The following is a 26844-nucleotide window of genomic DNA, read 5'->3' on the forward strand; positions in this document are numbered from 1 at the left end:
GTTTTCAGAGGTTTACAAATTCAGTTTAAATCAGTGAATATTACCTGTGGTGAGTGACTGTTGACAGTTCTATCCTGGCCTCACAGCACAAGAATTTAGACATGACCAATGCCTGGAAGGATGAGCAGACCAGGGTGTTTTAGGTCTTATTGACTCAAATCTTAACTGAGAGGAAACCAGTGACATTCTCCTCCACAGAGCCTTGAGGTGGTGGTGATCGCCAAGGCTCAGATCCAGAGCCTGTGCTTAGAAACCTGATCACAGTCACTCATATCTACGTTTCCCAGTTTCCACCCCCCATGCGGCTCCCATGGTTGGGCAGAGCCAGTCTAGGGAGGGAGAGAGAGAGAGAAAAGCAGGATGTTTATGTGAGGAAGTGTCCATAGCTTATGGCATCCTAGTCTCATGTTCCAGCTTTGAAATGCTTTCATATTTTGCATTCTATATTCATGTTTGTTTTCATAACACACACACAAATCTTGAAGACTGATGGAGATATGTTCTTCCTCCTCCACCCCCACCCTCTTCTGACCTCATCTCTTACTTCTCTCCCCTTTGCTCCCCACCCTAGCCACACCTGCCTCCTTGCTATTCCTTGAATGTGCCATATGCACTCTTGCCTCAGGGTCTTTGCACTTGCTTGTCTCTGTCTGTAGAATATTCTTCCCCTAGAATTCCTGCAGTTCCCATTCCCTTGCCTCCTTCAGGTTTTCACTCAAATCCCACCTTCTCTGAGAATTCTCCCCCAATACCTTCCTTACTCAACATTGCAAGCAGTTGGAGCTCATTCTATCCACTTTGTTTTTTCACTCTGTTACACTTATCACCCTCTGACATCTATTTTATTTCTTTATTTGCATATTGTCTGTCTCCCCAAACTGGAACGTAAACTCCACGAGGACAGGGATTTTTGCTTGATTTTGTTTATGGCTAATGCTTCCAGCTCATAGAACAGCTCATGGTACACAGTAAAAACTCACAGAATGGGTGAATGTGCTGTGTTTAAGCTATGGTTTCCTGTACCCATGACATCCCCTTTGGAGGGTCTTGCTCGCCCTGTCTGAGAAGTCAGGTGTTTTGTGTTTGTTTATGATTGCCACTTCACAAGAAATCAAGTTTTGCAAAGGACAAAATGGCACCTCCAGAAAGCCTCCCCTGATGATGCACTTCTGTCCTCTCACTTGTAATTCTGTGGTGCTGCTGGCTGACTGCCTCAGCCCTGCTTTCTGCAACTTAGGCAGGAGAATGAAGTTCTCTGTACATGGACGCTGGGCCAGACTCCCTGAGTTCCAGTTCTGCCGCTGTCATTTACTAGCTCAGAATAACTTATTTAACCTCACTATGCTACCCTTTCTCCTCTGTAAAATGGCCCTAAAAATAGTACCTAAAAATAGTTATGATCATTAATAAGTAATAGGATCATTGATAAGTAAATCCACGTTAAGTGCTTGGAATGGTGCCTGGCACGTTGTGGGTGCTCTACAAAGACTAGCTGTTGGCATGAACCCATTTGTCCATAATCTCAACCATTGAGCTCCCACGCTACATGCCAGACACCTAGCTGGGTGTTTCTATATCCAATCACATTTACTTCTTGTGGTGTTTCAGATGGATAGTTTTCATTGTCCCGTTTAACAAGGAAACTGGGAATGGAGGAGATAAACACAAGTCATTTAACTGGGAAAGTGGCGGAGCTGAGCTTCAAATCCACAACTGTCTCTCCACTACACTGTACACTAAGTGGGTGTGGGAAAAGGTAAGCTCCTACCCGTCCTTCCAGACCCAACTCAAATATCCCCCTACTCAAAGGAGCTTCCTTGTGTCAATGCTTCGTTGGCCTGGAGTCTGCCTCGCCCATCAGAGAGGTCAGGTGGTTTTGCAGTTACCAATCTGAGCTTTCTAGCCAACTGCCTGATTTCGAATCCCAGTTGGGCAAGTTAGTTAACTCAAGCAAGTTTCCTCATTACTACAGTCAACTATAATAGAACCTAACTCATGAAGTCACTATAAGGATTAGATGAGATCATCCACATAAAGCATTTAAGAAGTATTTAATAAATGTTATTAGCTGTTACTGCTATTTATAACAATGTCTTCTTCCTTGGTATACCGTGAGATTCTTGGAGCCCAAGGAACCTTGTCACATCCATCTTTATTTGAGCAAACTGTTTAATTTCCCAGCTGTGATCCTCTCTAGACCTCAATTTCCTCTTATAAAATGATGATAATTATAATACCTACCTCATGGGGTTGTTATGGAGATTAGGCAGGTAAATAAATGTAAAGCACTTAGCGCACTGCCTGGCATATATTAAGCGCTCAATAAACATTACAGGCATACCTTGGAGATATTGTGGGTTCACTTCCATACCACCGAAATAAAGCAAATACCTCAATAAAGCAAGTCACACAAATTTTTTGTTTTCCCAGTGCATATGAAAGTTATGTTTCCACTATACTGTAGTCTATTAAGTGTGCAATAACATTATGCCTGAAAAAACAATGTACATATCTTAATTTTAAAATAATGCTATTGGTACACAAGACCTGGGTTTCAAACACTGGTTCTTTATTAGCTAAGTGACAATGAGCAATACAGCAAGTTAGTCTCTAAGCCTCAGTTTCTTCATCTATAAGACAGAGATGATGCTAATAATGCTAATTTCACAGGGTAATTGTAATGACTAGATGAGATAATACATGTAAAGTACTTAGCAGAGTACTTGGCACATTATGGATATGAGGTATATTTTTTTAAAATAAAAATAATGCTGTTGGCAAATGGTGCCAACAGACTTGCTCAACACAGGGTTGCCAAAAACCTTCAATCAGTAAAAAATTCAATATCTGCAAAGCACAATAAAGTGAAGTACAATAAATCAGATATGAATGTCATTACTATTTGTGCTCTTCTATGCCTAACTCGGTGCCTGGAACATAAGATAATAATAATCTTGATAAGATTGAGTGAAAGCATAAATAAAACAAATTCCAAACATTGCCTTTTAGCTTCTCATCTCCTAAGTTTTGTATCATTATTTCTTTCAGTGTGCCTATAATGGGTGCTTAATTCATTTTTATTGATGTCAGTCCACCCAGTTATGGAAAATCCCAACGCAGCTTTGAGCATCTAATCTAGCCCCATGATAAGAATTAGGTCCTAGAAAATCCTGCTAAGTGTGACTTAGCCATAATTTTGGCTAAAGTGTAACCTGCGTGCTGTGTCCACAGAAGCACCAACTTTCCAGCCTCGCTGTAGCTATGGGCTCCCCAGGAGGAAGCAAAGTCACTTAACAAACACAGGAGCTGGAGACACATTTCAGCTTTTCTGGGCTCTAGGAAGAGTTCCCATGAGTGGGTCTGAGGACTGAGGTGTTCTTCATGGCCACAAGCTCCAGTAGATGGACCTTCATTGAAAGGAGGACAATCCAAGTACCATTTGTAACAAGGATACAGCAGAGAAACTGAGGCTCAGAGAAATCAAGCGGTTTGCCTAGGGTCACACAGCTGGTAAGTGGCAGAGCCAATATTCAAACCCTGATCTCTTTGTCCTTGTTGTCCAGGCTCTGGCCAGCATCTGTTCGTAATGCCAGCCTCAAAGAGTTCTTATGAGCATTAAAAAAAGATGGTATGTAAATTTTGGGCACCGTATAGGCATCCAAAAATTGTCAGCTTCTGTACAAACCCCTCTCCAACTCCTTTTCTCTTTGTTTCACCGTCATTGTAAGATTAAAAGCTTTTGCATAACCGGCCTTGGTTCAGTTCACATTCCAACTCTGCCACTCACTAACTTAGACAAATCGTTTCACCTTACCAAACCTCAGTTTCTTCTGTCAAATATGGGAATAATGTCTATAACAGAGGCTTATGTTGAGTCAGAGAGAAAAGGGGAAGTTTACACAGATGTGAGAGGTCATCATTCACATCAAAAAAAGTTTATTAACTCAGCATGCATGAGCACAAGATCTCCTGGGCTGATTGTCTTCAGCATTAGTTCCCAAGAAAAATAACCAGAAAACAGTTACCAACAATAAGCGATCTCATGAAAGTGATGATAAAAAGTTAACTTTTTTTTTAGAAAGCAGTGCCTTTCTATATTCAAAGCCCCACCAGTTGAAACTGTAATCGAAGAAAATGTCTCATTTATTAAAAGCATCCCGAAATATAAAAATATCTGGGAAATAGGAAAATATTTCAATAATATGTGAAATTCCATTTGAAAAAAGTGTCTGCTTTTGAGAAACATGTATGTGAGACAATATACATATTCACAAAAAAACTTTGAAAATGCTTGGAAAAATGGAGAAACATATCTTGAATAGAGAGATTCAAAATCACCGTGATATTAGGTCTTCCTATATTAACGTAAAATGTAGTGTGATCCTTGACTATCATCTTATTCCTGTATGTCACATGTAATCATCTATTCATAACTATATGTCACTCCATTTTTCTCTGGAAGGATACACAAAAAATTGGACACAAGTGTTTACCTCCAGAGAGGAAAACTGGGTCACTGAGGACAGAGGTATATATTTGTTTACTAGATACTGTCTTTTTCATAAGTAAAAAATTTTTTTCCTTTGGGTATGTATTACCCATCCAAAACTTGGCTTAAAAAGAGGGAAAAAAACAGTTGAAAGAGCATTCTGAGTGCAATTAAGCCTAAACTTGTGGACAGTCACCTGTCCAGTTCTGCAGTAGGGAGCTATGTGACCGGGGGCAAGGCTCACCCTCCCCACCTTCTTGGTTTTCTGCCCCATCATACAGCTGGGTGGGAGCAGAATTAAGAACCCATGTCTCCTCGCTTTGCATCTGACTCCTTCCCACCGCATCCAGCTGCTTGAGGATGGTGACCAGCCTCTGTGCCTGGTGCATGTGCACGACCACACACACACACACACACACAGAGTAGTAAAACCATTTGGGTGAAAAGCAGATCTGTTCCCCTGGGAGCAGAAACCCTACCCTCAGCCCCCTTCTGCCCTGCTCGCCTGGAGACTGTCTCATCTTGGGAAAGTTACAGGTTTCATTTTGTCACTTGGAAGCTGCTGCAGCCAGGAATGGAACCCGAGTTGACTTGGAGCCAGAGCCTTAATTGGATTGGATGGATCCCTGTGGAGGCCATTAGCCTCTTGCCGCAGCTTGGCCGAGGGGAAAGAATGCCTCCCCCACCCCAGTCCCCACTCACATACACCTAGTCCAGATCCTCAATGGCGTACCACCCAAGTAAGGTACTGTATTACGTTTCCAATTATTCCTATTCTTCCTTCCATGAACAGCTTTTCACTGTGTCCAGACACTAGCATATACTGTGAGTATTGTGAGTAGTCTCATTCGGTCTCTTTATTTACTCATGCCACAAATGTTTATTGAGGGCCTCCTGTGTGCCCGGCACTCTTCCAGGCCCAGGACAGACATCTTGGCTTTCACCAAGATTACATTCTATCTCAGAAGACAGATAATTAACCAATATCCAGGCCAATATGCCTATGTCAGGAGGTAAGAAGAGTTATGAAGAAGAATAAAGCAGAAGGAAGGGATGGAGAGAGATGCTGTGGGTAGGCAGTAGGAATGACCTCTTTGATAAGATGACATTTAAGTAAAGATCTGAAGGCAGTGAGGGCTGTATCTGGACAAACAGTCCTCTAGGCAGGGAGAACAGCCAGTGCAAAGGCACCGAGGCAAGAATTTCCTGGGTGTGCTGAGGAACACTAAATAGATAAGAAACAAAAGGTCTCGACAGTTTGGTGACTTGTTTGCTGAGACCTCTTGCCAATTCAGTGGCTCTTGTCCACTTCTTTGCCTAATGCACACTGAAGAGTAGCAGAGGGCTTAGAAAAACTTTTTTAAGCTGAATAACAAAAATCATCCCATGATGATAAATAACCTGTCCCCAAAAGAAAAAGATGGTATCCATGCTATATTACCTATAAAGGCAAGAGAATTTTATATATTAATAATAATATTATATTAATATACAGAAAATATATTTTATAATATATGCTTATATATGTATATAAAACCACTAATCATTAAAAGAAAGAACTAATGTTCATTGGCCAAATACTGTGCTTGTAACATTGTACACTGAGCTTCCATATTGAAGGGAACTTAGGCTCAGGGAAGATACATGACTTAAGGTCACACAGCCAGGGTTTAAACTCAGGTCCAGTTGTATGCTTGCCACCCTCTCTAGATCATAAGCATTGTGAGGGCAGGTCCATGTCTATCTTCTTTACCCTTATATGACCAGCACAGAGCACAGGGCCTGGCCCAAAGCTGATGCTCAAAAAATGTTGACTAAACAATCGAAGATCTCTATCTTCAAAGCCAGTTCTAATTCTAATACAGCACTTTGCTTCCCTATGAAATATGATCCACCCAATCACTGGAATATTCTGCATCTGTTAAAAATTTTTCAAATAAAACATAGTTCATCTGTATAATGGAATAATACACAGTCACTTAAAATGATGTTGAAGGTTGCTGAGAATGGAGCTGCTGATAGGGGTAGGAACTAGTGGAGTTAGCCACCAGGATGATGGCATTCTGTGCATGGTGGCCCCAGTTCAGTGCCACTCACCACTCCCTTGGCCCACATCCCCACTCCTAGCTCCACTCCAGCTCCAACTTCCTTGCCAAGCCTGATTTAGCAGTCTAGAGGCTCAGAAATAATACTAATAATGACCACCATCATCACTATTATTAGAAGTGCATTGAGCACTTATTATGTGCCTGACTGAACACACTGCATGCACAGTCTTAGTCAATACCTACATCCAAGTCAAGTATTATTGCACGCCATTTTGCAGAGAAGGAAACTGAGGCTTAGAGAAATTCAATCACTTGCCCAACTCAAATAGCTGATAAGTAAGAGGCAGAGCTGGGATTTGAACCCAAGTCTATTCTGATTCCAGACAGTGCACTGTATGTCACTGCCCCCACCCATCACCCTGTGGGCCGTGCCCTGCGTTCAGCAGTCTTCCCCTAGATGCCTGCTCTGCCCTTTGCCCCTTGACCTAAGACGATGGATATGACTTCAACCTAGGGAACGAGCTCTCACCATCAGAGCTGGTGGCCCTGACTCAGAGGAAATGCCTGTTTCCTACTCCCTAAAGGTGCAGGGACAGCCAGCTGTTGCCCCAGGAGAATGCCAGGGGCGGGCCATCCACCTCCCGGCTGCTTCCCTGAGACATGAGACCAAAAGCTGACAATCCTTTCCAGCCATAAAGTTTGATTTGAATAGAACATTTCTTCTCCATCCTTGGGCATTCACAGTTCATTTATTTGGTACTCTGAAGCCTGAACAATCAGTTCTTTAGATCACAGCTAGGTAGAAGAGGGGGCGTTAAACTATTTGAAATTCAAGCAGGCAACTGTATTTTTTCAAAGCTGAGAAGTGTCCTTCATGCTTCAAAAGAATAAACAAGTCCTCAGCTCTGAGCTGTGCCGAGTTTCAGCTGCCAGAGGAGATCCACAGGCAGGAAAAGGGAAGAGCACAGCTCCATGTTTCACCAGCCACATCCCATAACCCGCCGTCCACCTCCCTCCCTCGCCTAGTTGGTGGCTTGGTGATACTTGGAGGCATAGGTGTGGTGAGTTGGTTGATTGGTTTCCCATATAAAACATTTGCTAATGTCAAATAGAGCTATCCTTCCTATTGCAATGTCTGTATTTTGACCAGGACTGCCAATCTTTGTGTGGACACTGTGGACACACAGGACACAGTCCCTAACAGAAGGACAACAGCCTTTCCTGAGCTGACCCCAGACATGGCCAAGGTCCTGAAGGTTGAGCTCAACACTTATTTTCTTTTCTCATCTGGTTTGCCTCATTACCTGGTTTTCAGGTAAGTCTCTAAAAGGAGTCCATTCTTCCCTTGTACCTGCCCAAACCCTTCCGCTGCTGGAGCCACTCTGCCAAGGCAGGGACTAGAGTCCCTGGATTCAGCCAGTGGGGCTTCCAAGTCAGGTAAGCATGTCCAAGCCCCACATGGTGCTGATATAGTGTGGTGAGAGAGGCCGCAGCCCAGTTCCACGGGGGAGGATGGCAGAGATAAAGAAGGTGAAAGGGGACTGGGCACCTCTTCCTGCTGAACAGAAATAAACACTACAAGATCAGCAGGAACAGGATATTTACATGACCCTTAATGTGCCCCAACAGATTGCTTTTTCCTGGCCAGTGGGAAAATTGTGACTTACACAGTGGAGAAACCAGACCACCTCTTAACAGGGTGATCAAAATGAACATCCAGGCAGATAGACGTCAGGGGCTTCTGGCAGTGATACCCTGAGAAGCACACAGTGTCACTCATAATATTCCAGCTGAGAATGCATAATTCCAATTCAGTCAGGAGGAGCCATCAGACACACCTAGACTGAGCACCAGAGTATAAAATAAGTGCTCTGTATTCTTCAAAATTTCATTGCCACGAAGGCAAAGAAAGGCAGGGCGCTGTTTCAGATTAGAGGAGAGTAAAAAGATAGGACAGCCAAATACGGCACAGGACCTCGGCCTGGAGCTTATACTAGAGGAAAAAGAAGACTATGAAGACCGTTACCATGTCAATTGACAGACTTGCAATATGATTAGTAATTAAAGTATCATATCAGAACGAATATATGTATGTATATGCATGGCTGGGATATTGTGCTGTACGCCAGAAACTGACACATTGTAATTGACTGTACTTCAATAAAAAAATAAAAAATAATAACAATAAATAAAGTATCATACCGATGTTAAATTTCCTGAAATTTCACTTCATAACTGTGGAACTGTGGTTATGTAAGGGAATATTCTTGGTTCTTTGGAAATACTTGGAAATACTGAAGTGTTAAGGGGTACACTTAAGGAGTGTGGTATCTTCAATCCATTCTCAAATGGTTCAGAAATCATAATATATATCCTAGAATTATATGTGTATATCCATATCTCTATCTATCTATCTATCTATCTATCTATCTATCTATCTATCTATCTATGGAGAGAGAAAATAAACTTGGCAAAATACAAAAAAAATTGTGACTCTAGGTGAAAAATATTTAATAGCTTTTGTATTATCCTTGCAACTTCTCTGTTAATTTGAAATTATTTTTAAAAACATCATGGGGTTCTGTAGGGAGGAAAAGCTGAATCTCTGACATCCAGGGACTTTTCTTCTCCTTCCTCTTAGAGTGACTGAAGTGGCAAAACTCATTCTATGACTTCTCTCTTTTGAAGGACTTTTTTGTGGGTTGGTTCATTTCCCTTTTGCCAATGGCCAGGAAGACACTTAAGCCCTCTTACTTTTATTTATTTACTTATTTATTTTTGAGTAGAGGTGCTAGGGATTGAACCCAGGACTTCATGCATGCTAGGCATACACTCTACCATTGAGCTACACCCTCATTATCACTGGGGCCACCCCTAAGCCCGGCTGTAAGGGCTGGGCCACCCAGGAAACAGGGCGGCACTGGTTCACTTCCTGGCCTTTCCAGGGATTCTGAGCCTCTGGGACCCGCATTAGAGAGTGAGGAGGAAGACAGGCTGTTATGCCCTTTCCGAAAAGCCTCGCATGATTCCTCCCTCTTCAGTCTGGTCCAGCAGACTGGAATGGGCCAGGAATCAGCAGAACCGGAACCAGGAACCACCTTTTTTATTTCCTGCTTGTCAGAAGCACTCAGAAGACATTGTCAAGTGCTCCCCACTGAGTTTGTGACATAAATGACTGCTGTCTTTTCTGAAGAGGCAATGTGTGTAGTGGTTAAGGATCCCAACGCTCAATTCAGACTGCCTAGACCTGACACTGCTGGCAAGTGACTTGCTGGTCACTTCACCTGCAGCAAGCCTTTTTGCCTCCATGAGCCTCAGTTTTCCTCCTCTGTAAAATGGGGACAACATGCAACCTCATGGGCTCCTTGAAACTACTGAATGGGATAGGTACCTCATGTAAAGAGTCGGCCAGTGCTAAACACTCAATAAATGTTCATTGTTAGTATTATTATAAACCACAGGTCCTGCCCTCCCAGAGTTTGATAGTTGGCCAAGAAAAGCATGAATTTGAGAAGCAATATCAGAGAAGCCTGATAACTACTGGGTTAGGGGAAGCAGACATAATTTCTATCTGCTATGAAAGCACAGAGTAGGGGCATCTCTCAGGATAGGGTGGAGGACAGTCAAGGAAGTTTTTTCCAGAGGCAACAGCATTTAACACCAATATAAACTGAGCAGCTGCTCTGTGCCAGACACTGTTCCAGTCCCTGTGAACACCACAAAATAGAGTCTCTGTTCTCATAGAACTTCCATTCCAGTGGGGAGGCAGACTTTCTCACAAACTGACAAATAAATGCATAATATGTCAGGTGGTGATGTGCTACGATGAAAAAAATGAAATAGGTTAAGAGGACAGAAACTTTACCCATCTATGAAGTGGGTACACTACAGACACCTAACTCAAACTCTAGTGACAAGGATTAAGTGAAATATTGCATAGAAAGTTTTTAGTAGCCCAATGTCTGATAAGAAGTGTTAGATACTGTACATGCTTTGCAGATACTCAAGAAATGTTTATTGATCTGCATGGATTATTTCATTTATCTAACAAGAATTTTTTGAGAATGTTTTAATATGTCCCAGGCCCTGAGTGAACATCAGGACATCACCCAGCCACAGTGTTCAAGCAGCATCTTACAGTCTAGTGGGGGAGACAGATACGCAGGCTATTCCAAATATCATATGATAAGAACCAAGAGTTAGCCAGTGTTCACAATGTACCAGGCACTATTTTCAGCATTTTATCTGCATTAAGTCATATAATCTTTACAACAACTCTGAGCTCAGCACTGTTTCACAAATGAAGAAACTGAGGGTCAGAGAGATTAAGTCCTTAGCTCAGAATTACCCAGTCAGTGTAAAAGTGGCATAGCTAGAATTCTGCACTAGGGAATCCCAGTGTGTTATGGAAGCCCAGAGAGGGCCCCTGACAGGATGGATCAAGGAGGGCTTCCTGGAGGAGGTCCCACCTAAGATGAGTTTGCACATTCAGTAGATATTAGCTGGACAGATGGACCGCTCAGGTGAAGGGAAGAGCTTGTGCCTGGGCCTGAGGTGAGAGAAGATAGGCCCTTTTGGCCCCTAGCCATCAGCCCGATATCGGAGAGCAGAGAGGATGAAGCTGGACAGAAGGACAGGGCCAGTTAAGGGGGGCCTTGTACCACCCTAAGAAATGTGGCCTTTCTCTCAGGTGTGGAGGTGCAGTGAGGAGCCCTCCAGGTTGAGTAGGGGAAGAAACTTCATTAATGCAAACACTTTGTGGAGAAGGAATACAAAGTGGGGCAGGCAGTGGGGCATCTTCCCAGTTCTGCTTCCTGAGCTGCCTGGCACCCACTTCTGTGGAATCAGCCATTTGGCTGGGAGACAAGGCAAGTTTGCCTTCCAGTCGGACCCAAGGTCTCTCCAAAAGGGATGTCTCTTGAAAAGCCAGAACAGAGAAGGGGGGCGGTCCCAGAGATGAATCCCAAGAATGGCAACCATGGGACCCAGTGGGAATTTGGGACTTGGATCTGGTTCTTCTTGACTTGGAAAAAAACCCCACAAAACTTTGTTGAGAGGTTATGCAAGCATATGGTAAGATAAATAAATCACAATTCAAGCAGTCCCAGGGAGCCTGCAGCACGAAGGCAAGCCCTCCCCCCATCCTCAGTCTCTCATCTCCCCTCCCCCAGGCTTCATACAGCATTTTCCTGGGTTGCCTTCCAAAGACAGTCTATGCACATGTGCATAGACTTATGTAGATACACTCCATGGAGGAATTTTAATAATGAATTTTAATGTTCTTTGGGGGCAGTGGGTGAGGGAAGTCCATTAAAAAGTAAAATATGTTCATTGTATTGAAGATTGGGAGGGGGGGAAAAGCATAAAAAAACAGAACAAAGCACTAAGCTGCAAAGGCAATCACTGCTAACATTTCCAACCCAGGATGTAAGAAAAACAAATAACCTCTGAATGACATAGTAAAAAGCTGCTTTGTATTCTTTACCAGGTTCCATCTGCCTCCTCCTAATGGCATGATATTTGAAATAAAGAAAATTATTCCTATTTCAAAAGACAGAATGGAAACGTGCAGAACTCAGGTCCTAGGAAGGAAGATCTCCCACCTCTAGGTTCCCTTTCATATCCGTTCCCCCACCTTCTCTCTGGTCTCAGGAGAGGGGCCAACTCCTTGCCCACCAGAGATTAAACTCAGCTTCCCGAGCCTTTGTCTGCCAGATGCAGGTCCCCCTGCTGCGGCCGCCACCAGATGCAGTGACTAATGGAATGACACACTGGCCTGATGGAACCTCCCCCCACCCCCTACCCAGCTGCTGCTCTCCCCCTGCTGGGATGGGGACCTGGTGAGGGAGCTACAGGGCAGGTTGATAGCACAGGCTTTGGGCTCAGACTGCCTGGATTTGTAGCCCAGGTCAGCCCTTGCCAGCTGTGTGACCTTAGGCAAATTACTTAATGGCTCAGTGTCTCACTTTCCCCATCTGTAGAATAGGGTAGCAACAATACTTCCCCACAGAGCTGTCATGAGGATTAAATGCCCAGGAAGTATGGAGACACAGCAAGCTCTCAGTAATGTTAGCTGTTATTCTGGTCCTCTCTGCCTGGAGGTGAGGTGGGGAGGAGCGAGTTCTGTGCTCTGAGGGCCCTGTCTCACATTCCCCCATCCTGCCCACAGGCTAATCTGCCCACAAGCCCCAGCTTCCCCAAGGCCCACAGATCTTCCCTCAGTGCTGTCCCCTCTGACCCTCTTCCTAGGCTTTCCCAACTGAGGAAATTTTTCCCATATTTCAGGATTCAGAGGCAAAGCCTCCAGGGATTCTCCCAGAAACGCACCTCCGCCCTCAGTCCAAATAAACCTCTCCCTCTGCTGGGTCTGGCACCACTGGACACTGGATGAACATGCTGTATTGAAATTATTTGTGTAACCCAGGGGTCTCTCAGGTCCTCCAGCTAACAAGAGTCACTGGTACTTCAAAGTTGCATCCACAAGCCCCTTATGCCTTCCCAACAGAGTTCTCTCCTAGCCAGTCCCCCTATTCTGGGAAAGCTTGCCCAATTTCAGTTTCAAGAGGTGGAGCCAGAGGCCAATCCAATCAGCTCCTGGCATTGTCTTGGTACTGTTATTGGTCCAGGGATGACCACATGACACAGCGTGCCCAATCAGACTGAAAAGGAAGGCTTTAACTGTCTGGTTTTGGGACACTGCCTCTTTGCTGGGGAGGAGTGAGGATGCATGATGCCCCAGGTGTTGCTAGCAGCCACCTCAACACCAAGAGGGTAGCTACCCTTGGACTGAAGCCAATGTGCAGAGCAGGAGACAGAAAGCTTCTAGCTGCTTATGTCATCACTGAACCACTGAATCAATGAATCCTGAGGCCATGAAAGCCCAGGGACTTTCTGTTGGGGAAATAATAAATTCCCTTAATGTTTAAGCCAATTGAGTCAGGTGTTCGCATTTTCACTGATCATAACACAAGAGCTCACATTTAATTTACTGAGCACTTACTTTGTGCCAGGTGCTGTTCTGAGAGCTTCACGTGCATAAATCCATTAAACACTCACAGCTACCTTAATAGGTAGATATGATCTGTGTCACAGTTAATAGTGCATTTTCTGGAGTGAGACCTGGGTTTTCAAATCTCTGCTACTTATTGTATAAACTTAATCATCTGCTTAACCTTCTTTTGCCCCATTTTTCTCATCTGAAATTGTAACCTATTTGATAGGGTTGCAGTAAGGATTTAAGTAGGATAGTCCACATAAGATATACATATATCAGTGCCTAGCACATAGTAGGTGCTGAAAAAAATTAGTCTTTATGTTATTATTCTCACTTTATAGACAAAATCAAGGCTCAGAGAGTCTGGGACAGGCCCTAAGGCTGCACATGCAGTAAGTATGTCAAACCTGCATAATCTAGCCCCATAGTCTGCAGTCTTAACCACATGGCTCGAAGCCCTGGTGCTGGCCTGGTGAGAAGCCCAGGAGATGTGCAGGTTACTTGCAGCCTGTCTCACCAGCCTCACGGGGCCTTGTCTACTGACTGCTCAGTCTCCAGACACCTTTAGTGTCCTGTGTGTGCTTTCCACACCCCCAGTCCCACTCCTGGAACACCACCCCATCCTTCCCACCCTCACAATTTACCACTGCCGCAAGTTTGGGATGTGGCAGATGGTCGGGGAAGTTTGCTGGTGACAGTGAGCGGAGCCACCACAAAGCAAATGAAGTTTGAATATTAAATAATATCCTTCTTCTTAAAAGTTCAGCAAATGTTTCCACCCAGGAATTTCCAGACTCTAGACTTCTTTCGCTTCTTTCTTCCAGCTGCACTTCCCTGCTCTCATCCCCTCTTTCTCTTGTCAAGTCTCAAGTCTCCCCTTATCTCCCGACCCAAGGCCTCCCTCCGCCCTCCAGGCCTCCAGGCTGTGGCCAGCGACAGGGCGGTGACTTCCATGCCCAAAGTGGCCATTACCGTTTTGGGTCGTGCAAAGACTCTCAACTACCCTGAGGAGTGCCGTAGCCAGGTTTTAATCGAACACATGTTTCCTCCCCCAGTAGTCTGGGGGCATCTCGAGGCTCTGGGTTGAAGGGATGCAGGCCTTCGACTCCAGGGCCCAGCCTCATTCCAGTGAGGGTCTGAGAAAGCAAGGATGAATTTAATGCCCTCCTCGCCCTTCCCTGTTGGCTGCTCGCCCCACCTCCCAATGAGTCAGCACTGAAGCCAGGCCTCTCAGCCTTTCCTGTTCTCTCCTCGAGCTCGGAAGAACAGCCGGATGCGGGCTGCACAGGGCCGTTTCTGGACTTGGCAGAGTGGCAGGTGTTGGCAAGCTGTCCCCCAGAGCCTGAGACCATTGCTCAGTTCCCCACACCCCACAGCCAGCCCCCGCCTCTCACCCTAAGGATGGGAGAAGCCTATCCCAGGGGACGCCTAATGGACACCATGCGCTCCAGCTCCTGAACAGAGGGGACAGGGGACAGAGGGGTCAGAGAAGGTCAGAAGCCAAACCTGGGCCAGAAGGCGTGGGTATGAATCCCAGGCACATCACTCCAACTCTCGCGTCAAACACCTCATCTGTAGAAAACGCTGCCTCCAAGACTGCAAAGGGTGAACACATGTATCTGAAAAGAAAGACCCTGGAAGCGCGCCTGGCACGCAAAAAGCACTAAGTCAGTGTCTGTTTCCTGAAAAACATAAATTCAGTAAACATTTAGTGAGGGCCTGCCGAGTGACAGGGCCAGGCAGGTGCCGGGGACACAGCGGCGAGCAGAGCAAGAACAAGCAGCACACAGCTGCTCCCTGGGAGAAAGGACACCTGGCCTCACCCCCAGAGGGACTGATTCAGTAGGGTGGGCCGGTGCCCAGGAACCTATCGGTAAATCGCTCGCATAGTCAAGTCTCAACTTGACCGAATAGATGGGGAAACTGAGGCTTGGGGAGGGGCAGGTCGTTGCCCAAGGTCTTACAGCTGGAGAATAACACCAACAAGCGCTGAAACTTGTGGCACATCTTTAATGTGCCAGATACGCCAGACACATAGTTGTTTTATTATGGTTTCGCCATTGTCCCCAATTCGCAAGTGAGGATCTGAGCACAGAGAGGTTGAGTAACTTGCTCAAGGTTACACTGCTAGGAAATGGGAGAGCCAAGACTGTGTCCCAGACAGCCTGGCCAAGCAAACAGCAGAATGAGACCAATAATCAACAGTCTTTAATGAGTATCCACAACACATCCTGTAAAACACATCATCTTCTTTCATCCTCACACCACCAGATCAAGTAGGTAACATTACTGTTCCCTTTTCACAGATGAAGAAACCGAGGCCCAAGGAGATTATGTGATATGCCTAAATTCTCACATCTAGGGAGTGGCAGAGCTGGGGTTTCTAGAAACTAGGCCATCTGGCCACCCCAGTCCTCTGAATTCCCAGCAGCTTTCTCTGGCCTGGCTGGAGCCCGTGCTGTCCCCCTCCATCCCGTCTGGGCCTGGAGGAATGCGTGCAGAGAATGCAGAAGCCATTGAACCACAGTCTGGACAAATGAGCATTATGAGCAGAGTCCTTCTGCCAAGCAGAGAGAGCCCTAAAATACAGCCAGAGCCAAGTGGACGCTGTCCTGGACCAGCCACAGCCACACTCCCCTCCCTCCAGCCTGATCCTGAGGTCCAGGATTCTCTGGGAAGACTGGACACTACCAGGCTCAGAACACACTGTGGTCACAGCAGTGCTCAGCTCTGCTGGATCCTCCACACATATTATGTGAAGGTTGAACTTCACAACATTCTTAGGAAGAAGGTTCTAGTATTGTCCCGATTTTCCGAGGGGCAGGACCGCCCCTCTGGAGACAGGCTGTGTGAGTCCCAACCTCAGCTCTGCCGCTTCCTAGTCACGGTGGTTCAGGCAACACTGACCCACCCTGGGCCTCTGTTTCCCATCACTAATAATAGTACCGACACCTCACAGGGTGGACAAAAGAACCAGAGGTACTAGGACATGTGAAGCACTTAGAACAATGCCCAGCACGTAATAAGCACTATGTGTTTGCCATTTTAAGGGAACTGAGGCTCAAAGAAGTTCTATGACTTGCCCTGTCTTACATGAGTGCCAAGGGGAAGAGCCAGGACTTGAACTCAAGTCTGTTCAGCTTCAAAGCAGCCCTCTCATCGCACATGGCAGCATTAGCACAGAGGTGGGAATGGGCCAAGGGCTGCCTAATAGTAGTGGCAGAGTTAGGGCCCCATGCCCACTGTGCCAATAACCAGCCAGGGCCTGCCTGTCTGATGGCAACTCAGATCATTCTGCAAGCATTTTCTGAGCACCTACTATGTGCCAGGCCAGGTACTGGGCCCTGAGAAAAGAAAGAGAAATCACAGTTCTTGCCCTCAAGAAGCTCAACAATCTACTAGAGGAGATGCAAGTACAGACAAATCACCAAGATCCAGCCGAGTAATGGGTCTAGAGTAGTCAGGAGCAAACCCTCCCCGGGGGGAGCCGAAGGAGACCCTATGGAGTAACTGGCATTTGAACTGGACCTTTAAGAGCTGAGCAAGTACAAAAGGGGAAAAGTGAGTTCACCTCAGACAGAAAGCCCAGCAGGAGTCACAGGGTATGAGGGAGGGCCCCTGGATTGGTTAGATCTCTGGGTTGTAAGACACAGAACATACAATCCCAAGAGGCTTAAATGAAAAGGAAATTTGACACCCTGACAAAAAATTCATTTTATCTGCTTCAGGTAGAGCTGGATCTAGGGGGTTCAAATTATACCACAAAGACTTAGTCTCCATCTTTCTGCTTCTTCCTGTTTTGACTTCACTCTGAAGCAGTCCTTTTCCAAATGGAGGCAGCTCGAGACTGATATCCTCCCAATTCCAAGCCCAGTGGAAGGAAAGATTAATTTCCCCAAATGTTTAAACACAGCTTCTGGAACTGAATCTCCCTGGACTGGTTTGGGTCAAACGACTGTGCCTGAACCAATCACTGTATGGGGTGGGGTGAATTACTCTGAATGGTCAGGTTGAGGTTACATGTCTTTCCCTAGGCATGAGCCGCACCCAAACCACATGGACTGACTGTGAGGGAGGGATGGCTTCCCAAGAATAAAGAAATTCAGAGATAATAAGGAAAAGGAATGGATGCTGAGTGGACAAAGATGACAGTCTGGACCTTAAGGTCATGGTCCTTTGGGCAGTGGGGAGCCAGTGAGGGCTTTAACTCAGGAACTGAGCAGCTCAGATTAGATTTGGATGCCAGGAGTAGAGAATAGGGAACCAATAGGGACACAGATATTTATAGGAAGATGCAAGTCCCTTTGAGAGATCCTGGAGGCTTGGGGCAGAAGGCACGGAGAGGAGGGGGAGATGCAAAAGATGCCTGGCTGGGATGCCAGTTGTTACTGGAAGGGCTGTTTCAAGGACCAAGACCACGTCACCCTTTTGCTATGGGCCTGCAGATGCCAGCCAGAGCGTGGGCTGAGGGCCCAGCCTCCTTTCCCCCCGAACCCCATGACTAACACTTTCCCTCCATCTGCTCCCACACTTACCAGTCCCCCCACCCCCGGGCCCTAGGGAACCTGATCTCTGTGGCCCTGGTTGCAGGGTTGTCACCTCAACATTAGGCGGTGGTGGTGGCAGAGGCTGAGCTCCTTCACCTCTCCCAGCCTTAGCCACCCCTTCTTTAGTCTCTGACCTCCTACTCCATGCCCCGGGGGCCTGGGACATCACCCCTCGGGCTCCAGGCAGGCCAGCTCCTCTCCCTGGTGAAAAGAGCCATTGTGAGATCAGCCTGGGAGCTGGCAGGCGCTGGGCTGGCACACGTGGCTCTCCCTGAGGCCCTGGGTCCAGCCATTCCTGTCTCTGGCTGCTTGGGCCTGCCCAGAGAGGAGGGAGGAGGTGTGAGGCAGCACCAGGCGTGAGACGTGGGCTGCGAGGTGGTCTGCTGGGCCTGCTACAGCTGGGCCCTGAGGTATGCTGCTGTCTGATTTCCATCTGCCTCAGGGCTGAGGGAGGAGGCTGGCGGGCAGAGCACACTGCTGAAACTTTCAGAACCTTGGAGCAGGATGGACTTGCCAGTTGGACCCTGGCATATCTGGGACCTTCACCAAACTGTAAGACATGGTGCACTAGAAAATTCCAGAACCCTGTTCCCCAGAAGCTCAGGCAAACCTGTGGGGCACCGAGGCCATCGAGGAAAGGTTATGAGGTTTGAGGGTGGGTGGTGAGGAAGGGAGGAGCCTAGGACTTGCTGTTTCCCCACAGACTTCCAGAGAACTTCCAGGCAGAGCCCGTGATCATGATGTCACAATACTTAGTTACTATTTATTGAGCGCTTACTAAGTGATGGGCATAGTGCCAAAGACTTAACATACATTGTCTCATTTAGTCCTGATAACAACCATATAAGGTCAGTATTATCTCCCTGTGGGATGTTGTGTACAGTTGCCCAGGTTATTCACTGCACAGGAGGACCCAGCCAAAGGAGGTGTGTGAAGGCTAAAATCCACCCAGTGCTTTACTCACCTGCAGGTCTGTATTTTGAAAAGATTCTTTTCTCCATATATTGCAGCAAGGGAAGGTAGGTTCTGAGGAGATTAAATGATTTGTTCAAGACTTCATAACTAGTAAGTGACAGATCCAGGATTTATGCTCAGGCTGGTCTGACTCCCAAACCTCTCCGTGACCATGGTGCAGTCTGTGTTCGGTCCCAGTCACTTGCACGCCTCTCTACCTTCCCCTTTCCTCAGAACCGAGCTGCTCAGAGGCAGCAGTATGGTGGGAGGCAGGACACCTGGGCTGGGAGGCAGGAGACCTGGGTTGCAGTCCTGGCTCTACCTCTTGTTCATATTTCCTCTCCATACCTCACGCTCCTCATCTGTAATGTGGGTATGTCAATTAGAGCTCTGTAGAAGCAAGCAACAGAAAGTAACTGTGGCTTACTTAAACAATAACAAAAGGAATGCCCTGGAAGGATCTGGGACTGCCCATAGAATGGGGAGGGGCTTGGAAAGGCCTTAGAAAGGCCAGAAACCAAGGCCACTCAGGGATCCAGCAGCAGGGACCAATGAACAGTACCTCTGAGCTTGTTTCCTAAATAATAAACCAGGCTCTGTTATGGGAAGAAGGGGGCCTGGTCATGGCAGCCCAGAGCAACTCACGTGCACATCAGAGAGGAGGATGGTCTGCTTGTAGGCATGGCCTGAATCAGGTGAGCTCTGGTGGGGAAGCTCTTTGCAGGCTGTAAATTAGTAGGAGACACACAGGAGCATCGCGTGTCCCTCCCTCCCATTGGGATGAGGGAGTAGTGTCAGCTTCTGGTCCTGGCTTTGCTGCTGACTGGGTGTGTGCCCTTGGGCAAGTCACTTTTCCTCCTGGATCAGAGTTTCTTCATCTATAGAAACAAGGTGATCATCTTGCAGGCCAGCTTTTAGCTCCCTAAGGTGTTAGTAACTCACCCCAGAGGGATTTTAGATATTAAAAGAAATTCCTGGGGGCAATAGCTCAACTGGAAGGAATGAATCATGAATGGTGGAATTTCAGGCATCCGTGAAGATAATATTGGGTGGGGTTTGGTGGGGTCCCACCAGGTGGAAAAACACAAACTTCCCCCAAGGGACCAGGCAGGGAGAGGGGCAGCATGTGCACAGAGCCCTGACTTCACGCCTCCAGAGCCTCTGCCTCGAGAGGACAGAGATTAGTCACAGTTGAGATTTCGTTTACCGGAGGGCTTCTAGGCAGAGGAAGCACAGCTACCTGACAGGAGACAGGGGGCCTCCAGACCAGACATCAAGTGCCTTTGTTGAAGGGACACACAGATTTGTGGCAGCAGACTGAGGCACCATGTGAAAAGGACATCATTTCTCTCTGGGCCTCAGTTTCCACCTCTGTCAAATGGCGATGAGGCCTGCCAACCTCATGGGCATGGGGGCTTTCTGAGAATTAAATAGGACAACACACATGAAAGAAAACCTGAGGAAGCGTCCGGCCCAGGTGCTGGATGAGGACTAGAATGGGAGCCTCATGGGGCCAGGCCTGCGTCTGCCTTCTTTGCTGCTGCATGCTCAGTGCAGCATGGGCCCCAGCACATGGTAGGTGCTCAAAAAGTATCTGTTCTATATTAATGGCTAACATGTCATATGTACTTATGTCCAACCACTGTTCTGAGGTTTTCCAGGTACACATTCTTTTAATCTTTATAATAAGATGGGTACTGTTATTATCATTCCCGTTTAGAGATAAGGAAGCTGATGTCCAGAGAGATTAAGTCCCCTGCCCACGCCCATACAGGTAGTAAGGGGTCATGTTGGGTTTTGAACCCAGGTAGTCAGGCTCTAGGGTCTGTTTCCTTAAGCATACCTGTCTGAATGGGTTACTAAATGAGTGAATGAAGGAATAAATGAATGTGGGTATTTATGAGTGAGGTTTGGGGTTCAGATTCCTCCAATATTTGCTTTGGGAACATGAGCGGAAGCTTCTAGCAAAAATTCCTCTTTTTTTTTTATCAGCCTATCAGCATGTTCTGGTATGTACAGAAAACAGTTGGCAAAGGCAACTGTATGTCCAAAACTGGTCTCGTCACCTTCCTCCAAACCTGCTCATCCTCTCCCGCTCCTCTTAGTTTCGGTTCCTGCTGTCACGGAGGACAGGAAAGCTGCCCGAGATGGAAACTTCCGAGGCATCATTGACACCTTTCCTTCTCTCACCTGGCCAGTCACTGAGCCAGCTCCTCAAGGTCACAGCAGAAACTGTATCTCACATCCAGTTTATCCAGATGTCACCCTTGTCATTCTCCAAGTATAACAGCTTGCTGAGGGCCCCCTGTGCTTCAAGACTTCACAAGAGATTGGCTCTCTTATCCCATCCCACTGTGATGGGATTCATGGCTTGTCTCCTGTTCCACGTAAACTATTGCTACAAAATTAATCAACCAAGAAACTTAGTAGCTTAAAGCAGTAGCATTTTACTGCTATTTCCCAGGGATCTATGGGTTGACTGGGCTCATCTCAGCTGAGTTCTCTCTCAGGGTTTTTCATGTGGTTGCGATCAGATGGTGAATGGATTTGGCATGATCTAGAGGCTTCTTCACTCACATGTCTGGCAGTTGACGCTGGTTGTCAGCTGGGATGTTAGCTGGGACTGTTGGCCAGGACACTTACATGTGGCCTCTCAGTGTGCCCTGAGCACAGCATGGCAGCTGGATTCCAAGAATAAGCAGGTGTTCCTCAAAATAGGAAATGGAACCTACTAGTCTCTTAAGATTTGGGTCACTTCCACTGCATTCTATTGGTCAAGCAGTCACAAAATCCAGATTCAAGGGGAGGGCACATGAAACCCCACATTTCAATGGGAGGAGTATAAAGCACTTGGAGGCTGTGTGTTAGAACCACCACACCTTCCAATCCTTCGGGGGACTCTCAGAAAGGGGGTCTATTTCTCCTAGTCAGCCTCTCCAACTCCTCCTGCTGAATTCTTGATCTCCTCCAGCTCTCAACTCCCTTGGAGGCCCTTTCCACTCCACTGGCAGCCCAAAGGCTGAACATAGCACTCCCCCATTCGCCCTTTTAAAAACTTTCCCCAAGGTCATGTGTCAAGATGCAGTAGACACCTACATCACGGGTGATGGGCGAGAGGAGCTGCACTGCAACGCATCTGTGTACAGACGACTTTAAACATCAGAGCTCTCTGTACTCAAGTGTCCTTCAGCCATCATGGCCCCCGGTCCTCCCTCCTGCCTTGGCTCCATCATCCCACCAGATTGCCAGACCCTCTCTCACCTTTAACCCACTCTCATCTCCTCTTTCATCTCCCCCTCCCAAGTCCCCTTCCTTTATTACCCTGAACAACCAGGTTCTCTGCCCTTTTCCTTCCCAGGGCATCCCAGCTGCATTGAGGGGCCCCTCTTCCCACAATGACAATGTCTTTTCAGCCAAGAGAACTGCTGGAAACAGGTGGTTCCCTCCCCTAAGAGGAATTCAGTTGCCAGAACATTTCCCCTTCTCCACTCTTGGGGTTGGAGGGACCCTGAGATATCCTCTGGCTCAACATCTTCCAGACCATGTTCCTGGGAGGAGTTTTACTTCTTATGCAGGTCATAGATGTCCTGTAGAGAGAGTGCGATCAAACGTGTGTGGGAAATACGCTGCGTTAAAGCGAAGCAGACCTCCCCTGACAGCAGCCCCAGCAGACACCATCCTGCCATCAAGGGAAGACTCTGATCGCACCTGTGCAACACTGTGCCACTAACCACATGTGTCTACTGAGCACTGGAAACCGGGCTGGTGAGAAAGTGAATTTTAAATCCTAGTTCATTTAAATTTATTTAATTTAGATAATGACATGCGGTTGATTATTTGATTTAAGTAATCGATCTAGTCACACAGTCACCATACTGGAGAACACGCCCCCAGAGCCTTTCATATCGAACAAATGTTAAGCGGCTTTTCCCAACATGTCTGGCCAGAGATTCAATCTCTCTTTGTGTATGGTGTGCTGTTGACCCTGCTTTGTAGTTTGGGAAATTCTCTTCCAGTCCAATCCCTCAGATGGGGAAATTGATCCCAGAGAGGGGAAAGGACTTTCCCAGGGTCACATAGCAAGTCAGATCCCCGCTGAGCCATGAACTCAGGCCTCTTCTCTCTCCTGGTCCAGTTCTGCTTCTCAGGTCTTTTGACCGCTTTAACTAAGGGCTGACACCAAGAGGAAGGACTCACACTGAGTTTGCTTGGGGTCCAGTTCTGTGGCAGGAGCTCACCCACACATGACTCCTTTCATCCTCTCAGTAACCCGGTGAGATGGGCATTCATAGCTCTAGGACACACACAGGAAAACTGAAGCTCAAAGAGGGGAATAGACTTGCACAGAGCAATACATATAGCCATTGCTTGAAATGAGCAGAGCTGTGTCCAAAACATGCAATAGGCAGGAAAAAGGTGGGGGAAACTCCAGGAAGGAGAAGAATAAGCCTCTGTAAACAATGAACAAAGAACTGGGGTGAGGGTTGGAGCATAGGGAACTGGTCTGGGCCCACAGGAAAGTCAGGATAAGAGGAGAAAACACTTGCAAAAGCCAAAGCTAAACAATGACCCCAGCCATCACTGTCCAGGGATGGGCGGGCCTCTGGTCCTCGGACAGCCACCCCATTGGTTGGCTAGCAAGCAGCAGTGGGCCTGGCATGAATGCTCTGGCCAGCAGGGCTTTCCAACTCGCCCTGACAAGTTGGTGAGTGAGAGAACCAATCAGATCCTCTCATATATGGGTTTGGCTTTACAAGGTGTAAAAATTGTTTATAGCCACCAAAGAAGCAGAATGACGGAACAGGTGGTTGCCTTGATGTAAACTTGTGTAAATGCTGCAGCCACAGACGTGAGCAGGTGAGCAATGGCTAGTTCAAAAGAAGGGATGACTTAAGATCCCTTAGTCAATAATGAGTAATAAGAGACAATGGATGACTTTGTGCTGTATGGGTAGTGAGAGCACCGTCATGGGAGATATTCAAGACTTCTTGTCTGAGGGATGGGGACGGTGAAGGGATTAGATCAGCTGACTGGACTGGGGAGGCATCACTTCGTCCCCTCCACATTGCTCTTTGAGAAGGCACCATGCCCCCATCCTCAGGGTCTGCTCCCATGACCCTGGGCCATGGCAGGGGGCCCCTGGACCGGGGCGGCTCCCCACCCAGCTGGCCAATCAGGTTCACACTCTTAGAATATGAAATTGGAACCTAGACACTGGCCTTTGTTGGGTATTTGAACTGAAAGGAACTGTAAAGCTGGGGCTGAGGCAGCCAGGAGTCCTGAGAAAGCTAGAGATCAGAGAAGGGGAGAGAAAAGAGGGCGCACAGGCGAGATGGTTAGAGGCGGTGGGGGTAATGTCATTTTTTATTTTCTGGATTTGTTCCTGGTCCCTTGGAGCCACAGCTGCTTCTCCTGCCTTTGCTCTTACACAAGGATCCTGCCAGTAACCCTCCCAGCCTCCCACTCCCCATTTATGCTTAAGTAGGCTGAAGGGGTTCTGTCCTTGTAACTAAAGTGAGGGATGTGTGTGTGTGTGTGTGTTTGTGTGTGTGTGTGTGTGTGTGTGTGTCTGGGTGTTGGGGAAAACGTAGTAACTATTGTGTCTGTGAGAGCCTGTGTGCCTTGTGAGGGTGTATTTTTGATTGTGGACAAGCCACTTTTCCCTGACTCTGGGTGGTCGGTGGACTTCCCACGTGTGATATCAGCATTTCTCTTCTGACAGCCAGCTTCTTGTTGCAGTGCTAAGTGCCTCGAAGAAACCACATTCATTCAAGGAATCAGTCATTCATTCTACAGATGTTCGTTGAAGGCCTACTATGTGCCAAGGATTGTTCTAGGCACTAGGGAATAAGGCAGTGAATAAAACAGATAAAAACAAACTAATCTTTTGTGCAAGATTGGCCTCAGATTTCCCATCTGGAAAGTGGAGCTTTGGACCAAAAACCCCTTGAGGTTCCCCTGGACTGCAAGCATCCGTGGTTTGCTGAACTATCTTGGGAGCACTTGCTACCCATAAAACCTGAATCTGTACCTCAGCCTCCTGCAGGGGCCCGGGGGAGAGACCTGAAACCTGAGAGGCAGGCGAGGTGGGTTGGAGGTGGCCCCTGGGCTTGTATTGCAGGCTGGGCTGGGCTTGGCCTGCCAGCTGGCCTGGCTCCAGCCCCGTTTCTGGCCACTGGGCTTCCCCAGCAGCTGGCCTTCACCTGTCACTGCTTAACAATCCCTATTTGGCCTGGGGGCTGCCCCACCCGCCCTCTGACTCACCCACCTGGCCTCCCCCATGCCTCACCTTTGACATTTGTGTGTAGTGGGATCCTGGAATTTCAGGCAGGGTTCAAATACCAGGGCCACCACTTTCTGCCTATGTGATCTCAGGCAAGCTTCTTATTCTCTCTGTGCCTCTGTGCCTGCCTCTGTAAAGTGGGTAAAATAATTACACCTGACTTCGTAGGGTGGTGTAATAGATGGCTGGCACATAAAGTGTTCATGGAGCAGTGGGACCTGCCGAAGGAAGGTCCTGGTTTCCACAACAGGCGCCTCAATTTTCTCCTCTGTAGAATGAGGATAATAAAGATGTTGGAAGGAAAACAAGCAAAGGGAATCACCTCTGTGTTTTAGGGCTCAGCTCCACCGCTGACCTGCCAGATGACCTTGAGCAAGAATCTTCTCCTCTGAGGCAGATCCCTTCTTCCTCATGAACCAGACCCTTCTCTCAGCACCCGGCCTCCAGGAGGGCCTCTCCTGGGAGGTGGCTCCTGAGGGGTCTGAGCCACACAGGCTGCGGGGTGAGGGCTCTGTTCACGAACCCAGTGATTGGTTTAGGTAATTCTGGCCAATGAGAAGTGGTGGAGGGGGGTCTGCTGGGAGCCTCAGGGAGGGTCTCCTCCCTCTTCAAAGGGGTGTCAAGGGAAGAGAGGGCTCCCTGTTTGCCTTCAGATGCCATTGTTGGCTTCTGGCCCCTGAAGCCATTGCCGCCATCTTGGGGGCTGTGAAGGAGGGATGAGCCAAGATGTGGAGGATGGAGCCCACGATGAGGGAAAGAGTCTGGGTCCTGGAGGCCTGTGGGGACCCTGGATAACAAGCTGGGACTTGCCAAACCTAGAATGTTGGGGGTTTTGTCAAGTAAATATATTTATGGTTGAAGCCACTTTCAACTGGCTTCTCTGTTATTGAAGCTGACAGGAATCTAACTGATAGATTCTCCTCAGCTTCAGTTTTCTCATCTATAAAATGGAGATGCTCATTCCTGTTGCAGGAAAATGAGACATGAGAAGATGATCACATCCCGGGTCTCAGGCGAGTCCCTGGGACGCGCTCTCCATGTGAGGGGTCTTGGCTTTGCACAGAAAAGAATTCAAGAGCGAGCCATGGTGAAGTGAAAACAGATTTATTCAGAAAGCTGCACACTCCTTAGACAGAGTGCAGGCCGTCCCAGAAGACAAGCAAGGTGGCCCCAGGAGACGCGATTCTCTCGGAAAGTGAGAGCAGCCCTAGGAGGCACACATCTCAGAAGCAGAAGGTGGTCTGTGTCAGAAGGGAGCGTGGCCCCTGGGCGTGGGGTCATCTGGGAAAGTGAGAGCAGCCCCAGGGGGCCAAGGCGTTTCATCTTTATGGGCTCGGGAATTTCATATGCTCAGGGGTGGGAGGATGATTCCAATTATTTTGGGGAAGGGGCAGGGATTTCCAGGAATTGGGTCCCCCTGCCCTCATTTTGGCCTTTTATGGTCAGCCTGGGAACTGTCATGACGCCTGTGGTTGTGTCGTTTCGAATGCTTACATTACAATGAGACTGTAGTGAGGCTCACGGTGTAC

General features: G+C 47.4%; 2 long non-coding RNA genes across 3 annotated transcripts; one reads left to right on the forward strand and one right to left on the reverse strand.

Moving 5' to 3' along the window:
- Window positions 1-14543: 14543 nt before the first annotated feature.
- On the reverse strand, window positions 14544-18775 carry LOC140700761 (uncharacterized). The gene is made up of 3 exons (XR_012079398.1): window positions 18689-18775; window positions 15038-15127; window positions 14544-14667 (listed from the first exon to the last, which is right to left on the reverse strand). It is a non-coding gene; the product is annotated as an uncharacterized lncRNA (long non-coding RNA).
- LOC140700760 (uncharacterized) lies at window positions 18324-24915 on the forward strand. Of its 2 annotated transcripts, none has more exons than XR_012079397.1 (3): window positions 18324-18488; window positions 22608-22797; window positions 24755-24915. It is a non-coding gene; the product is annotated as an uncharacterized lncRNA (long non-coding RNA). The 2 variants fall into 2 exon arrangements; XR_012079396.1 differs by lacking the exon at window positions 18324-18488 and adding an exon at window positions 18866-18926.
- The last annotated feature ends 1929 nt before the right edge of the window (window positions 24916-26844 follow it).

The sequence above is a fragment of the Vicugna pacos genome, chromosome 13 (genome assembly GCF_048564905.1).
Source record: "Vicugna pacos chromosome 13, VicPac4, whole genome shotgun sequence".
In the NCBI taxonomy this organism is placed as follows: domain Eukaryota; kingdom Metazoa; phylum Chordata; class Mammalia; order Artiodactyla; family Camelidae; genus Vicugna; species Vicugna pacos.